This window comes from Meleagris gallopavo, chromosome 1 (genome assembly GCF_905368555.1).
Source record: "Meleagris gallopavo chromosome 1, MGAL_WU_HG_1.1, whole genome shotgun sequence".
Taxonomy (NCBI): domain Eukaryota; kingdom Metazoa; phylum Chordata; class Aves; order Galliformes; family Phasianidae; genus Meleagris; species Meleagris gallopavo.
Window position 1 is genome coordinate 38,700,782 of NC_139404.1, and position 18,070 is coordinate 38,718,851.

Here is an 18,070-nt window from a genome sequence, read left to right on the forward strand (position 1 = left end):
AAGACTGAGAAGATTCCTTAAGCTAAATTTCTTGTGTGACATTCAGCATATTAATTAATTCTGTGTGACTCAGCTTCCTTTTATATCACAAACATGTTGATAGCACTTTCTCCTATCCTCTGCCCGTCTCAGAGATTTGATTTATTAAAATCTTAAAGATCTCCAACAGTCTTGTTCAAACAATGTCCAGCACAGTATGCATTCAATCTTCTAGACTGAGCTGAGGGAAAAAAATTAGGTGAATTCTCATCATTTACCAGAATCTGAGACTTTGTAGAAGAAAAATAATGTATGGTATGAGCTGAGTAGTTCCAGAAATTATTCAAATCTAAAGATTGAATTTTCTTTGATCACTTTTGCCCTTGAAAGCCAACTGTTGAAAGCCAACAAATTGTCTATTTGTGTATAGAAAAAGGTGAAAAACAAAACAAAACAACCACAATCAAAAACACTACATAGAAAATATACAATTCCAGATCTTTTTGGTATCAAATGAAATCAGAGAGCATGCTAATTTAAGGAACCCTGTGGGGACACAGCAGCAGGAAAATATGCTGCAGGTGACATCACTGAAATTGACCACGCTTGGCTCACTGAGTAAATCCACAGATATATACAGTACTGGAGCACATTAGGGGAAAAAAGAAAAAAGAAAAAAAAAAGGCAAAAAACAAACCAAAAAAAAAAAAAACAAACCCACGTGAAATGGGGGAATTTTCATGTCTTTTTTTTTCTGTGTATTTTAACAACCTGGTTAACTTCCATGATAATCAACTTCTGACAATCAGAACCTGAAAGGCACTGAACAAACCAAGTATAATTAAAATACTTGTTAGACAGCAATTGCTTGTGAGCAAAGATGGAAAATACAGCTGTGTAGGTACAGAAAGTGTTTACATGGAATGTCTTAATGTTCTCTTAAAGGGAGAAAAGAAAAAGGACATTTTCTGAGCTGTGAAGAAACTACAAACTGACTGATAGAGCCTTTCAAGATTTCCCTGTGAAAAGAAAACTGTGTTGATGCCATTCATATAAGGTATTTTAAACAAACATGGATTCTTTTACCTTCAGTACCCTGTTAATGCTTTAATGGATGGTGCTTTCCTAGAAATAAAATGGAGGTAGTAAACGATTTAAAGTCATAGCTTTCTCAGATGTAGAGTCTATTAGGTTGGTGAACATGTAATTTTGTAGGAAGACATAATTATTTCAAAATGACTGGAAAGACAAAAAAGCAGTTTGTGTGCATTTGTTGGCTGTTCATATAGTAATTGTATTTTTTGCCTGTTCTCACCATCAACTTGCATTTTGTGAAATCCCAGGCTGTCATGGTTCATTATCCATAGATAATCTTGAGCAGCCTTGCATCATAAAAAAATATGCTGTGGCATCTGCCATTGTGCACCAGTATACAGATCATTTCTTACTAAGATTTGTCTGATTTATCCATTCAGTAGTCTATGCTCATATATTTTTGTGTGAATATCTTCTGCAATGGGAGCTGCATATACTACATTACTAAGATCGTTCAGCTTGTAGGTATAATATGTCTCCCATGCATTTTTAGCTAATGAGTTCCATTTGAGCTAATGTTTGTACAACTCCATCTCCACCAGTCAGTCATATCACTGCTGTAGTCATTTCATAAGCTCCTGTACCAGTGATGTAGACAGCACATTGAAATCAGCAGTTGTGATAGCTGTGATTATAACATCAGTCTTGCATTCTAGACCCTATATTTTGACTTTTCAGATTTTAGGAGAATAAAATGAAATTTACATCATAATTATGTTCATAGCAAGCAGTAGTGTCCAGACATAAATATATTTACTAATGAAGTCTTTATTTCCTGTAAGGTAATCACGTTAGTAAGAGACTATTATTCACTTTTGAAAGACAGTTAGTAAAAATGCACAGTACTCATAGGTATCAGTAAGTAAAAGTCCTCTTCATCCCACTAATTTAAATCTGTTTTACTGTTGTAGTGATGGGAAATTGAATGTATTTTGTTTTAGAGATGTTCCAAGGTCACTTAACTCTTATTCTTGTTTAATGATACAACATTTGGAAATTAATTTGTTATTGTAGCTGTTTCACGTAAAAATGCTTCAACAATCAACATTGAAAATACATTACTACCCTTTTTAGCTTTGCTTCAGATCTGCTTTGCTTGGTGACTATTTGAAATTAATCCAAAAGCTGTTTTTAAGAAACTGTGGGAATAGTTTTCAGAGTATGTTAAATCAAAGTAGAGTTGCTTGCTGTAGCCTCGATAGCCTGTCTTCAGCCAGTTGCTTTGATGTTTCCTCCAGGGAGGAGGAGAGTAAGAGAAACAATCTTGTTCTATTAAGATTCCTTATAATAGCCAGGCTTGATGCAATTTCAGTGAAACATTGCACAGAAATCACCCTTTTAATAGATGAAAACAGTGTCTGAAGATACTTACAGGGCTTCTGTTTGCATGTCACAGTTCCCATACCAGTTAATTGTTTGTACTTACAAGGGCTTTAAGGCTTCATTTGGGTTACAGCTTTTTATACTTTTTCTGTTTGTTTGTGCAGATGTTTCACAGAGAGCTTGTGGAAGCACAGATCATTCACAGGTCAAATGGAAAGTAACAACACGTAAAGACAATGAAATGTCAGGGCACTTTTCAGCGAAAGTTCACAAAACAAATGAAAGGCCACAAGAAAATGCAAAGCAATATGTCCTCAAAGTAAATTGTCCCCAAGGAAAATAACTCACTTGGAGAGAATACTATTCTTTGTATTGTAGAGCAGATTGTTGTGAGACTAAGTCTTGATGTGTGACTTTTGCAGTAGCTGTCATTTAGCCCAAAGCCTACCTTTTATTTTCAGTAATAAAACAAAGTACAGCTCTGTGCTGAATTCTCAGTGGAAAAAGAGGGGAGAGAGTGAGAGAGATATTGAAAAAATATTTTATATTTTAATTCCCCAGCATCTGTTCATGTTCCACCAAACCTTGCAAATGTTGAAATGTTTGATTGAAGTAGTAGTGTATTCATCACAGTGATAAAATTAATTTCCATCTCTGTTTACCATCTTGTGTCTCTCAGTTACAGGCACTTTCTTCTGAGAATATGAAATACTGACTATGAATGTGTCTGGGAGCAAAGTCGCCAATGTTTAAATCTGTTATCATAGATAACTCAAACTAAGGCAAATGGAAGGAAGGCAAATATTTTGAGATCTCAATTTCTATCTGAACAATAGCTTCAAAGACTCGTGCACACATTTGACTGTCTTACACCCTGAGGTGGATTGCTACTAAGGAGATTATACACATATACCCATGACCTACAATGAGTTTCTTAGGAATGTGAAATAGAATAATGTCTATAAGGTAAATATGAAGAGGAAAATCAATTCCAAACAAAAATGAATATGAATGACGCCAAGAATATTAAAAAAAAAACAAAAATCCACAACAAACACTTAAAGATGCAACAAATACTGAGGATCTTCTGCACAAATCTCAACTGGAAATGCTTTTTAATCTGTCATCTAATTCACAGAATTTCTTTGGAAGTTCTTCAAGTATTGTTGGTGTCTATGTACTATGTTACAGATTGGATTAAAGGGGATACATTAATAAGCAGAGTCATTAGGAAGTACCTTCTAAGACTTCTTCAACATTAGAAAGTTTTTCCTGAGTCACAAAATAATTGCAGATGGTTAAGCATTACAAGAAATCTTCCTATTTAAAAAACCCATTAAAATATTAAAAATAATCCTTTGAGATTTTTGATACATTGTCTCTTTAATACTGCTTTCCATTTAGAAATATGTTTAGTGTTTTGATTTTTGTGTTTTTTTTTGCTTTTATGTGATGATAGGAATGAGGATAATAGCATTTGTCCTGTTACAGTAGTTGTTAGTTTTAATATAGTTGGTTCAGGCATTCAGGAAATGCAGAGTGGTGCTCCTCACAGAGCACAGAGGAATGCCTGTAAATGATACAAGCTCAGAACAAGGAGGCCCCAAACCAACTACTTTCAGTGCTCTGACCCCATTTATACAAAACAAACATTCTAGTTTATAGCAACACTCTCATGAATTCTTTTCAGGAAACCAAGAACTTGTCCTGCTATTCCTTTTTCATTCTCATGCAGATTATACTCCGCTAACCATGGTGAAGCAAGTAGGACTCCATATGAAATTCCTCTTCAGTCTGTGAATTTCACTGGAGGATAATATCTTAGGACTTACACACAATATATCTCACTAAAAAAAGTGTCTTACAAACTAATATAAAACTCATCACAAACTGGAGAATGTTCTTTAACTTGTTAGAAAAAAATGATGCTTCCACAACTTATACCTTCTTTTTTTTTTCTTCTTTTTTTAAATAATTGTATTATGTTTCTGGATTTTCTGGATGACAAAGTCCTGTGTACTGCAAAGACACTCACATAATGTCATGGTACTATTCAAGAATCAAGAACTAAGGAATTGTTGCAAAGAATGCCAACATTACAGGTGAACACTGTTGCTACTGTTTGTAGACCTGTCTGATAAGAAAGGCTTTCAGTAGGCATTGAGTATTAGCATTTCTTTTTGGTGATTTGTATTACAGTTTTTTATATTTTTAACTCCTTTTTTTTTTTTTTTTTTTTCCTGAACTAATCCTTTGTTTAATTTCTCTTACGGGATCCAACTTTCCACTGATAAATGAAAATCCCTAGTTTGTAGATGGATGCATCTTGCCTTCTGTAATCATTTCCATCCTAAAGGTAAACCTTTAAGCAACAATGAAAATTGATTTTTGCATAGATCTGTGAGACATTAATCCATTAGAAATAGAGAGCACAGTAATGCAAAATTTACTTCATTTAATCTCTTGGAACATTAAATTGCATAGTGTGCTTGGTGGAAAGTAACCTACCATCTTATAGTGGCAACACAGGTTGCAATGAGATTTCTGGTTTTTGGCCATGGAGAATGAATCAGACATACCAAGGGATTTTTTGTGCAAAAATAAAACTTTCACAAAGCCAAATAGTTAAGTGTTGGTCTTATTCTCCATTTTACGGAGAATGAAATTGCTGGTGCAAAAAAGGTTTCTTTCTTCCCACAGCGCTGCATATATTGTGCTACAATCTAAAACTGCAGCAATTATACATAGCAGTTAAATAAAATGAGAACAATCAAACAGTCAGCTCACTGAGCCAGAGGTGGTACTTCGAGTCCCTGCTGTTTTTCCCAGTCAATCTCAGCATCAGCGATGGTCAGGAAATAGACTTCATTTTCCTGCATATGTTTATGTGGCGGGGGGGGACATGACTTTTTTTGTTGTTGTTGGGCAAAAAAAACCCAAAGACCAGAAGAACTTGAGGGAAAAAAAAAAAAAAAGGGAAAAGAAAAGAAAAGAAGAGAAGAACCTTGGATTTATGGAGAAAAGGAGTATTTACAAATGCATATTATACCTGGGTAGAATATTATGTTTTTAACTCCTTGGGTAGAAGGTCCACCTTATCACTACAGGAGGAAGCCAAGAGGTCTACAGAAATCAAAACTACTGGGAATTTGCATTGTAGTAAGAATTGTAGCAGTAAGTTCTTGCAAGATTCTAACGGGAAGAAAAAGCACATGTAGAGCATAATAAATAAATAAGTGGATAGCAATTCTTTTCATAGACCCAGTTGTGTTCCATATAACTACTGCAAGAGGTTACATCAATTTTTGAAGTAATTGTTGCTGTCAGAGGTCAGAAAGATGTTGCAAAGATGAGGCAGATAAGTTTAATGTGGTTTGGAATGTCCTGTGAACCCAACATAGGGTTGGTCAAGTCATACACATAAAATTTTGTGACAAGTTGCCTCAAAAAAGAAAAAAAATCCTTATATTTGGTATACATAGGGCATTTTAAATATCTCCAGTGTAGAGGTAGGGGAGCAGCTGTGGATCAAACCTATCTAGTTATTTTGTAAGGTAGATTGGAAATCACAACTCTGAAGAAGTCTAAGGCTGTAGTTTTATGATACCCTGAAATTACACTTTTGCTGGCAATTGTAATCTTGCCCTCCTTTGTTGTTCCAGCATTAAGATCTAACAGAATAATTTTCAGCAGACAGGTCGTTTTGCTGACACACAAGGCATAATAGTTATGTGCATGTAGGAAGTAGGGCAGAATATCATCTGTCTTGGAAGCAGCAAAGCCGTATATCTGTTTAAGCAGCTCCTGAAAGCATTCCAGTACTCAACCTACAGAGAAGGACAGAAGGGAGTGGGTGCTGACACCACCATTCTCCTTCCATGCAGCAAATGACACATCACTAATGGCAGCATGCTCTGTAGTGTAATGGATAATGAGCTCCAGTCACTTTCATGTAACTGAGCTACCCAAATTAGTAAAATTAGTTCCCAGATTGGATCTCCAGGTGTGGTGGGATGATGACCTTGGCTGGCCACCAGATGCCCACTTGGACAATCTTACTCCCCGTCCTCAACCAGGATGGGGAGAAAATAAGATGAAAAACTCATAGGTCAGAATAAAGACAGGGACCAATTTCATTTATTGCTAATTAAAATGGATTTGGATGGTGAGAAAGAAAAAACTGTGACACTAGCTCCCCAGTCACCACTTTTTCCCAGGCTTATCTTCACTCCTTCACTTTTAGCTCCTCCATTTCCCCCAGGCAGCACAGAGGGTGGAGGAATGGGGCTGTGCTCAGTCCCTAGCAGTTTTCCTCTGCCATTTCTTTCTCCTCATACTTTTCCTTGCTCCACCATGGCTCCTTCCTTAAAGAACTATCTTTCAAGAACCGCACCATCATGGGCTTTCCATGGGCTGCAGTGTGATTATCTGCTCCAGCATGGTCCTCTTCATGGTCTGTGGAGGAACAACCTGCTTCCCAGGATTGAAGAGAGCTCTGCTTTGATGCCTGGAGACTTTCTGCCTTCCTTCTTCACTGACATTGTTGTCTGCAGAGCTATTTCTCTCACATTTTTTTCCTCAGTCCTCTCTGCTGTTTTGTATTTTTACCCTTTCCTAATCCATGTTCCTTTAGGTGCCGCCATCTTGGCTGCTGGCCCAGCTATGTCCAGCACGGGGCCGCCCAGCCTCTCCTCACAGAGGAGCCCTGCAGCCTCCTGAACAACACCTATGTGTGCACATCCCATACACCAGGTCTTCTCTCAAACAGTTTAAACAGTGAGTGAAAGTAAAGGTAATTTTTTCAGGATACTCTTGAAAACTTTTTCTTCTTAACTCATCTTTGGAACCTTGAAACTTTTTTCTGATCTCACAGATACCTATTTTGTGTTCATGTAACAATACCAGTTGCAAGAGAGCTGTTCTCTCTAAGTACCATGATAAGTACAAACAGAATAAATCCCATGATGTATTCGAAAGTTGTGGGGAAGTCTCTGGACTCTCAGGATGCGCCGGAGACACAGCACACCAATGTGGTTAAAAGCTGTTAGTCTGCTTTATTGTTAAGCACTACTCTATTTATACATGTCAACAGAGCATTCTACAAAACACTCTTCAACCGTTCACACAGGTGCTTATCCAGTCAGAGCCGTGAGACTTACTTTCTTCTTCTATAGGTGACCTTAGTTCTCATGCTGTTTATCTTGCTCCACAGCTTCTGCTCTGAATAGTTTTTCTTGTGTTCCCACAGAAAGTAATATTTAACTTTTTAAATTTCACTGAATCCAAAATTTGCATGTCCAGGATGTATTAGGAGTGGCAGAGGGAGACCTCAGTGCCACAGAGGCGGCAAACCCCAGAGCATGCTGAAGGTGCTCATAAGATGTGGCAGGTGGATGACCAGGGTCAGGCGGCTCTGCCATGTCTCTTTCTGGTGCCCACCTGTTGTTTTATTGCTGCATATTCTCCAGACCATTGATTAGAATACTTTCCTGAGATGAAATTCATAATCTGCTGTTGTCCCAGGATTTCCGTGGTAAAGTTGGATTAACACTGATTCATTCTTTTATTATTTATAATATATATTTCACAGTGTCAGAGACATAATGGCCCAAGCAATGTCCTTTATATTATGACAGACTTGTTGGAACTGTTTGTACAAACAACTGATTTATTTTGTTCTCACCTTTTAAAAAAAATATTATATGGAAACCTTATCTATTTTTAAAATACAAATTCTTATCTGTGCCTGACAGATCACATCACTATGAGAGGTCCAAAATTGGTGATTCTCGGTAAAATTTAATTATCTGGCATTTTCCAACAGCAGCTTGTCTACTACTGACATGTAGAATTTCATTTTGTTCAAACATCTTTTGTGTGTATGTCTCCTTGATATTGATAACAGTGGCTTTTGGTAATGCTTATCTCCTTTTGATTCTGAAAATGTAATAAAGAAGGAGAATACAAAGTAATGGCTACATGCATTAGTTAGACAGACATCCATCAAGGCTTTGCATGAGACTTAGCTTTTCAGATATCTCAGGCAACAGAGATCATAAAAGCAGTGTTAGGATGGGAAGCATGTCCACAAAACCAAATAAATCACTGTCCAGAAAAGGAGCCAAACATTTTCCAAACATTTTTTTGAATATATTGTTAATTGCTAATCACCATGGTTATCTCTTTTCATAGCTACAGTAATTAAACTTTTCAAGGCACATAAGGCTTGGGTTCTTTCTACAAATTCTAGAAGATATGACAGCAATAAGAAACCAGTGCAAAAGAGAGAAAATAGTCTTTATAATCTGATGTTTATAGATAAGAGTGGTTAGCTGAAAAGAAGTGTAGAATTACAAACATAGAACTCAATCTCGTCTGTGTAACAACGCTATCGTTAAAAACCTGTGCATAAAAATACAGGCAGCTATAGATAGAACTATTGCTTTGTAGTTTCTAATTTAAATGTTTTAAAATGATGGATGTTTTTATATAGAAAATGTTTAAAGATGTGATTTTCTGTGAGATACTTGTGAGTAATGAAATGGACAGTAAGTACATCCTCGTGTATGTATTGTATAGGTGCATATTGGAAGTATTTGGACTAAGAATTAGACATCACAGAAAAAAAAACAAAATTGGGTTGCTTTTATGTTGAAATATATTTGTCCAATAATTTCTTATTTTGTGTCTGGCACGGAAACCCACTGCGTGCAATGGAGACTGTATGATGTGTCTCACTTGGTTTAGCTTTCATAGTGGATGCTCTTGTATCCAGAAGATCTATCTACCTCTCTAGACTGTCATTTAAAAAACAACTTAGGAATAATAGTAATGATTTTGAGCAATTTATATTATGCTTGTTTTACTTTATTTGGTTCTGAAAAAGTAAAAAGTGCATTGTTGGTTGATAAAAGACTATAATTTTGAATCAGAAAAATATGTCAGTGATTTGAGGGAGAAAAATTATTGTATTAAGTTTGGCACTGGGATTACATAGGAATCATAAAAATATTTTAAGGCATTTTTTTGGCCTGTGTCCATCTCAAACCAACCAAAATAAGCTGTTTACAGACCTTGGTATTCAAATTTCAAGGTATTTATAATCAGAGCTTCTCAATATGGGAATTTTCTAAATCTTGTAATTAAAGAAGTTACTCTTCAGTACACCAGAAATCATTTCCATTTTCATTTTAAAAGCTTTTATTATAAGACTACATAAACAGAGAAAAACATGCTACAAATAGGTAATATTTTAAGCCTGAATGGAATTGACAAAATTTGAAATAATTTCTGAAGTTGCTGAAATCACGTTACAAACCATGGTAGGAAATTTACTCTACATGATATATTAGATACTTTCTAACAAAAATATTTGTTTATAAGCTGCAATATCTTTTTGGGAATATATATCTGTTTTGACTTTACATTGCTACATGTGCACAGTTGTCTTACTCTGAGGCTTTGACTTTGTAGCTCTTGACTTGTGCAGCCAGATTCAGTGCTGACTGAAGACCTTGAGGAGAGGCCTGTGTGTTTCACTGGCAGGGCATCTGATCTGAACAGAACAGTGCTGTCAATCTGCTGTGTGAGAAATCTAGAAGTATATTTGGCTTTCTGATAGGCTGTCAGTAGGCCTTGATAGATGCAGTAAACGATTTTAAGCTATGCTGTGTGCCATAGAGGAGTCTTTGCATGGTGTGTGGTACAACCTGTGTCTCAGGAGAAGCCCAGATAGAAACTAGAATAGGAGCTAGGAGCTCGTCATATGATTATTTAACAGCCTCTCTGATAAAATTAGGTTGGTACAGTTATGGGAAAACCATAACCTTGATAAACTCATAAACAGATATGGAAGATGTAGATCCAGGGATGAGGGATGATATATTTTCCTTAGATAGAGAAAATGCACCTTGGGTATCAAAGGCTTTAAGCATTTCAGTTCTCATACCAGGTCCAACTTTTGTGGTGGCTTCCAAGTCATTTATAATAGCATAACCAAGAGGGAATCTCCTGACCAAAGCACACAAAGCCATACAACTTGATCTAAAATAAAAAAGCTCAGCAGCAAACAACTGTTACTCTCCAATTATCTGCCCCTGGGTGATGTCCAAGAGAAGACATGTCATACACACTGTGGCATAGATTTTTTAAGTATGCAGATACAGAAAAGAATGGACAGGAACATCTGCTATGGTGATTGAGAGAACAGTAAACAAGTAGGACAGTCAAGGACATATGGTATTTATGGGTTTTTGCATGTAAAGTTAAAAGTATGGAGTAGTGCTAAAAATGATGATGGAGGGAACAGTTAAGGACGGGGGAAGAGAGCTCCCATCTTGTCATATTGGTCCATCACCTCCATGTTAGGACAGATAGCTGCATTGAAGTGGGATTCCTTTCTATTCTGTAAATAAAAATTGCAGTTTTTATAAAGAAGCTATAGGAAACATATCTGTATTTTCAGAGACAGAAGAACAGAAACATGATAGCATCCTTACAATATGTGATCAGTTTTGGCAACAAAGTTGCAAGATATTCTTACTGTACTGTGTGAAAGACAGCTGTTAGTGCTTTTATTTGACAGAAGAACTCTAACTTGCATCAGTTAGTGTTTTTGTTCTGCAGGAAACAACATCAGTTAAATAAGATTGACAAATTGTTTTAGCACAAACTAGTTTATAAATGAAGGGTATTGGCTCCAAAAATTTCATTCCACTGCTGCCAATACATCATTCATATACAAGGGTATGCCTGGTATAATTTTGAGCTCAAAAATCACCCAGCAAATAAACACTTGTTTACCACACAGTGATGTACGAATATAAAAATGAATCTTTTCTTAATATCTCTGCTGCTGTGCATTCTGCTGCTTCTTTTCCACTAGCAGCCAAATGGTTATTTCTGTATTAATACATTCACTGTATCAGCTGCTAAAAGAAAGATAGATTCAGATCTTGCTACAGTCAGCTGTGTTTTAAAACATGCATTTTATTTTCATCTGTAAGCAGTATGGAAGGCTACCAACCTTGCAAGTTTCTGTCTTGTGTTCTTGTGTGGATGATGTTGCATGGGAAGTGTGAGAAGCATATATTCACGTGTACAGCTGTGTGTATAATGCTGGCTTATTCTTATGGCTGCTTAAGAATGTTTGTTCTGGTTTTTTTTGAGCAGCACAAAGAAGTTGGGTAGATAGTGCTGAGCAGCCAGTTTCTCAGTCTGTTTGCTTTCTGCAAGTCAGCTTCCACATCAATACATTCCTTGAAAATACAGAGGACTTAAAAGAGGTACAAATGCCTGGGCAGCAGTCTTCCATATAACTTGTGTCTGCTGGTATTCTTTTGAATCTGTAAATTCCTTGATCAGACATTTCCTGGATTACAAAATTTTTACAGGAAAGGAGAATGTTTTACTCATATATAAGTAATTTTGAGCAGAGTCCAGGAGATTGTTTTTCTTCTTGAAATACAGGTTTGCAGTGACATTTGACATAGGCATCACAGCTAGATCTACTCTAAGATTTACAGAGAGGGATATGTGTCTGTGAATTACTCGTAGTAGCATAAAGGCATCCTAAATGTGTTTTTTTTAAATCCAAGTGTTGTATGCAGATCTCTTGAAAGGACGACACCTTGAAGTCGGCACTGTATCCCAGAATTGTTGTGCCAACTTTTACACATTTGGTTATGTTGATTTCAGTGAGAGAATTTGTGGATTAAAATGTAGCCAAACATGCTGGTCTCTGTCAACAACTAAAGAACTCAGCTTGGCTGGGGCTAGTGATAAATCTGAATCTAGTTAAAGTTGCAACACGGTGTTCATTAGCTTCAGCAAGGGTAATTTCTGAGATGAAGTGTTGCTATCACCCAATGTGTTAAATAAGCAGTCGGACTAAGCAGGTGGTGGGCAGAGATCAATGACTTTCCATTAAACAATAGGTAATTTCTCAGTAGGAAATAACTCATATTCCCCAAAAGGGTCACATACCACATTTCTTATGCTGCTTTATAGTTGTAAGAAAATTGCCAGTCAACTACGTGCGCTCTGTAAACATGAAGAGGCAGAAAACCTTGTAGACTTCTTGAAGAATTATCTTATTTTTTCTGGTATATCATTGTGCATGATGCTTTGTGCATGTAAGAACATATTCATATCAGCTTTACTCTGAAGTTCATCACTAATTTATTTGTATTCTGAATGTTTCCCAATGTTATACAGTGGTTCTCTTATGTACTTAAAAGTGCCACCATTACATATGATATAAAATCAGTGGAACTATTGACTTCTTCATTTATTTCTCTGTTTAAATAGAGTTTTGTGAGAGAGGGGATGTTAGAGATAAGGATAAGGATGAAGATTTGGATAAATTACTCAGCTTGCCTTCTTGATTAAATCTTCTACAGAACACTTGATAAATTTTGGGAGAAAACTTATTTTTGCTTTTCCTTTAACTATTTCATATCATAGCCTAGTTCAGATTAAAAGCAGAAGTGCCAAACATTTTATAAATGTGCTCTCCCAACATTCCAATTTAGTTGCTTCATACCTTACATTTTTTTTTAACTTGGCTGAAGCTTAATCAATCATTTCCAGAAGTTGTACTTGTTCTAATATACTGTTTTAATCTAGAAATCTGACAGTGGATGGAAGTGACTGACTTGAGAAGGCACCTTAAGGTCATGTCCAACCAGTTCATTTGACTTAGTTTCTCTTTGGTTTATCGTAATACATTGGTGTTAAAAATGGATTAGCACGAGCTGACCAATGAGCACTTTGGTTATCCTTGCCAAGAAGGTAGTAAAAACTATCTGCAGAAAGATTGAGGCACAGGGCTTGTTCAGCCTGGAGAAGGCTCTGAGGAGACTTCCTTGCAGCCTCTCAGTAAGGGAAGGGAAGGCTCATAATGATGGAGCTTATAATCAGGAGGGAAACTACATTTTACATAGTCTGATAAGAAAAGGGGAAACAGTTTTAATTTAAAAGAGTAGAGATTTAGATTAGAGAGATTTAGATGTCAGGGATAACACTTAGACTGAGAGGATGGTGAGGTGCCAGAACAGGTTGCCTGGAGAACTGTGGATGCACCATCCTTGGAGGTGTTCAAGGTCAGATTGGGTGGGGCCCTGGGCAACCTGATCTACTGCCTGATTTGGTGGTTGGCAACCCTGCCCACAGCAGAGGAGCTGGAACTGGATGATCACTGAGATCTCTTCCACTCAAGCTATTCTACGATTTATGATTCAATGATACAGCTAGGTCTAGAGAGTTCTACACTACTTTCTGTCAACCAGTTTCTAGTCTGCATCTCATATAGGTGCTAATGAAAAAAATGTGTAATCATGAATTGCTGTGGGAATATTTTTTTATGTTAAAATGCAAGTTAAGATAGAAATATATTATTTTTCCTTCCCCATAATATATAGCTTATTTTTTTTCTTTCAACTTTTTCTAACCAAACGAAGTTCAATGCTTTTGAGATCATTTTATTCTATATTAAAAATTGTAAGAATGTCTAATTTGCATGCATTCACATGAATTATAAAATAAGCCAACAGGTTTTCATTAGAAAATTTTAACATTTTGAGATTTTTCTTTAAATCTTCCTTTTTACTATTGTTTATAATTAAAAAATTTACATGTTTAAGATGCAATGCCTGTTTTTCTACAAAAATGATTAAGCAAAAACACTTCAAAATAATGTCACTCTAGATGCAATTCTGGAAAAAAAATTCTATGGAAAGGTTTAGTTTCATAGGCGAATAAAACATGTCAGAGCAGTGCCCCAGAGGGTTAGTTGGAGATGTAAATTAAAACATGCCATGCCATATGCTTTCTACTCATTCTTCATAATTTACTTTCATGAATAACTTATTCTGTCTTGCAGGTATGATTTTGGACAAGGAATAGTAATATCTTTCTAGCTTCAAGATGAGGGATTGAGTATGCACTTGACTATCAACCACTAAATTCTATCTATGCTTGAAAATATGCTTAGAATAATCTTTTTTGTACCCTCTATGTGTTGTGATTTTGAAACCATTTTGAGCATCAGCTTCAAAATCAAAGTGACTAAACTGTAAACAGTCTGATTCTCCATTTATTCAATTGCCCTAAACTTTTGCCTCCAGCTGATTCAAATAATATCCCATATCAACATTAGTAGTGAATATAGTATAGCCTTGCCAAACAATATATTTATTTTAAGCTCACATTGTCCCTGCTGCTAAATTATTGTAGGAACCTTAGAATAATGTTCTTTGCCTATCCTAGGAAACATGAGAGCAGGAATAACAGTAATTGAAATTCTTTGTAAATCATTATCTTGTTCATTACTTTCATGTTTATGGCTGTACATGTGTATGTTGAATATCTCCTCTAGTTATATTTTCTCTTGGTTTGTGTGTGTTCATGTGTGTATATACAGAGATGTTTCAACTTGTTCATGTATGTATGTATGTGTACATAAATAGGTCTCTTAAAAAGTACACAAAGAGCACAAAAATTCTATTTTCATAGAACAAATTCTCAGCTACAAAACGCTATTTGTTAACATAGTCATCATGATTAGCTGTGCGTTTTTGCTGGTGATTAACAAGAGTCTGCATGATGCTCTCATAAAAAGTCTGCATGGCCATCCAGAACATAGCTTGTCTTTCACATCACTGTCACCACTGTTGAATCGCACCACCCACTGCCTCACTGTGCTCACAGCCACTGTTTGGTCTCCAGAAACGTTCAGCAAGTATTCATGAATTTCAGTTGGTGCCATTTTTTTTCACATGGAGGAATTCAGTGACCCATCTTTGCTTCATAATGCTCTTCCATGTCAGATGCTGTTCTGTTGGACTCTGCTGCCATCTGTCATATAGCAATGAAATGTAATGGGATATGGGTGAGAAGGTTCAGCCTCTACTACCGTACCACCACTATCTCTTCTGCTGTTATAGAATCATCATAGAATCATAGAGTGGCCTGGGTTGAAAAGGACATCAGAGATTATCTAGTTTCAAACCCCCTGCCATGGGCAGGGTTGCCAACCACTAGATCAGGCTGCCCAGAGCCACATCCAGCCTGGCCTTGAATGCCTCCAGGGATGGGGCATCCACAACCTACTTGGGCAACCTGTTCCAGGGTATCACCACCCTCTGTGTGAAAAACTTCCTCCTAATATCTAATTTAAACCTCCTGTCTTCATTTAAAACCATTCTCCCTTGTCCTATCGCTATCAACCCATGTAAACAGTTGTTCCCCTCCTATTCATATGTTCCCTTCAAGCATTGGAAACCCACAATTTGGTCTCCTTGGAGCCTTCTCCTCTCCAAGCTAAACAAGTCCAGTTCTCTCAAACATTCTTCATAGGAGAAGTGCTCCAGCCTTCTGATCATCTTAGTGGCCCTCCTCTGGGCCAGTTTCAAGAGCCCTGCATCTTTCTTGTGCTGGGGGCCCAAGGCCTGGATGCAGTACTTCGGATGGGCATTACAGCAGCTGAGCAGAGGGGGACAATCGCCTCCCTCCTCCTGCTGGCCACCCCTTTTTTAATGCAGCCCAGGATAGAGATGACCTTCAGGGCTGCAAGTGCATTTTGCTAGTTCATGTCATGAGCCAACATAATAAAATAGGAGGCATTACTTTTGGAGCAGCCCTTGTATGTATGTATATATATATATATAAGCATGTGGTAATTTTTAGCAGTCTGTTGTATATGTGGGGATAGATTTGGATTGCAAGATTGCAGAGATCATTCCTGAGATTATATTAGAAATTTTATATATTGCAACCACAGTCATAATGTGTCACATTCTGTATGTAGAGAGTCAGTAACACGGAATGTAGGTAGTTCTTCATTTTTATGATAGATTTCAGAGTAAGTTCAGGAACAGAAATATCTACTTCAAATAAGTGGAATAAAAATGCTTTACATCACATTTTAGGACCTCATGTTTCCCTGGAGCAGGCTTCACAACTTAAATAGATAGTGATGGGCTATCTTATATGTTGCTGGCATTCAAAGTGCATTGAATTTTAGAGTGCATAAATGTTAAATTTACCTGTTTAAAGATTGAAATTGAGCTGTCTTCACCCAGTTAGTTATTAAATAGTTGTTCAATTTACACTTGCAAAAAAAAAAAAAAGGATAAATATGACAAACATGAGTAATGTGTAGCCAATTAAGATCTTTCTGAAGTAAAAAATATTTTGTGTATTGTTTTTCTTTTTAATATTCCCATTTTGTCTGCTATGGACTGAGATTTATTTGGATGTTTATGAGCAGAAAGCTTAGTAATATTTTCAGTGCATGGGGAGTAAGAAAGAGGCTATAATATCACGTCTACTGAGAGTTCTAGCCTCAACATATTTTTTTTTTTCATTTAGAAATGGTGTTTCACATACTGTGTAGAGTCATTTTTAATGTTTTAGCAGAAGACCTAGTGTTAAATAAGAATAGCAGACAAAATATATTGGAAAGTTTGTGGATGCAGAAGTATTAAGAAGTGTTAACTAATGCACAGATGCTACCCAATCCCAAGCTGTGTAGTCTGTTACACTTCCAAATCACCCACTTTTATAGTATTTAATATCTTCTTCTAGCCGTGTATCTCATAGGAATGTATTTCTAATCTAATTTAATTTTTCTTTCTCGTTTATATTAATAATTTTACTTGATGTAGTAGAAGATAAGACCAAGTTTGTTTGTTTTTTTTTTTCACTCTTCCTCTTGCATATTCTTTTGCTTTCACTTCAACTGATTGTGAGTAATTTTTAATTTGAGATAGCAGCACCTACATCTTTGTTAGTGTCTGGCAACTTATGTTGAGAGTTTTATGGAAGATAAGACTATGTCCAAAGAGAAAACTTTTCAAATCCCCTAAGCACTTTTTTTTCTGTGGAGAAAATATTTCTGTCTCAATTTTCTCTTTGTATGGTAAGCACATACCTTCCTTACCTTTGAGTATGCATAAAATAGCCAAATACATTCTAGAACCAGCAGATGTAAAAATGTGCATGAGTTATTTCCGTTAGAAGGCTTTATATCAGTGCAGTTGAAATAGTCTTCTGATATCGCCTAAAGGCTTATGTTGGAACATCATCAGATTATGAATGGAATTTCCTATTGAGATTTCCTGTAGACTGCATCAGCCCAGCTTGTGCTTTCCAGATACAATGTATTCAGATTCATATTATTAGAGGCTGGAACCCTCATTAGGTACAAGACAGTATTGGCTCTTTCTTGCTCTCTGCTCACTGAAAACAATCTGTGGTTTCAGATCTTGCAGCCAAATGATGCATTTAGATGTCTGTGTGAAATGCTTTTATCACAAAATTACCTCTGTCCATTACTATACATTGTTGTAGTGGAAGTTGAGCGAATGTGAACTAGTGTTTGTGATTCACATAATGGATTCTTTATGATCGGAATATGGTTATGTTGGGAGCTGGTAAAGATCACGTTGTTTGGGAGCAACTTCAAGGAATTTGTGAAATTGAGAACTTAGATATTTGATATGCCTGTTTTTGTTGGACATGTAAGAAACAAGGATGGTTGAAGAGTAGGATAGACTTGTGAAAGGTGAGCAAAAGCTGAGAAGGCAAGGTAATTACAAGAAAGAAAGAAGTTAGGCTGTAGACAGTGTTTTTCCATTTGAACAGAAAAAGTGGTGTGTATTTTTTTGATTTT

The 18,070-nt window shown here is 36.4% G+C and overlaps 1 protein-coding gene across 2 annotated transcripts in view; it reads left to right on the forward strand.

Moving 5' to 3' along the window:
• SYT1 (synaptotagmin 1) overlaps positions 1-18,070 on the forward strand; it is a 337,461-nt gene that overhangs the window by 76,140 nt on the left and 243,251 nt on the right. For both annotated transcript variants that reach the window (XM_085221774.1, XM_085221782.1), the window contains exon 2: positions 925-1,036. The gene's annotated coding sequence lies outside the window, so the exon portion shown is untranslated. The remainder of the gene's footprint in view (positions 1-924; positions 1,037-18,070) is intronic.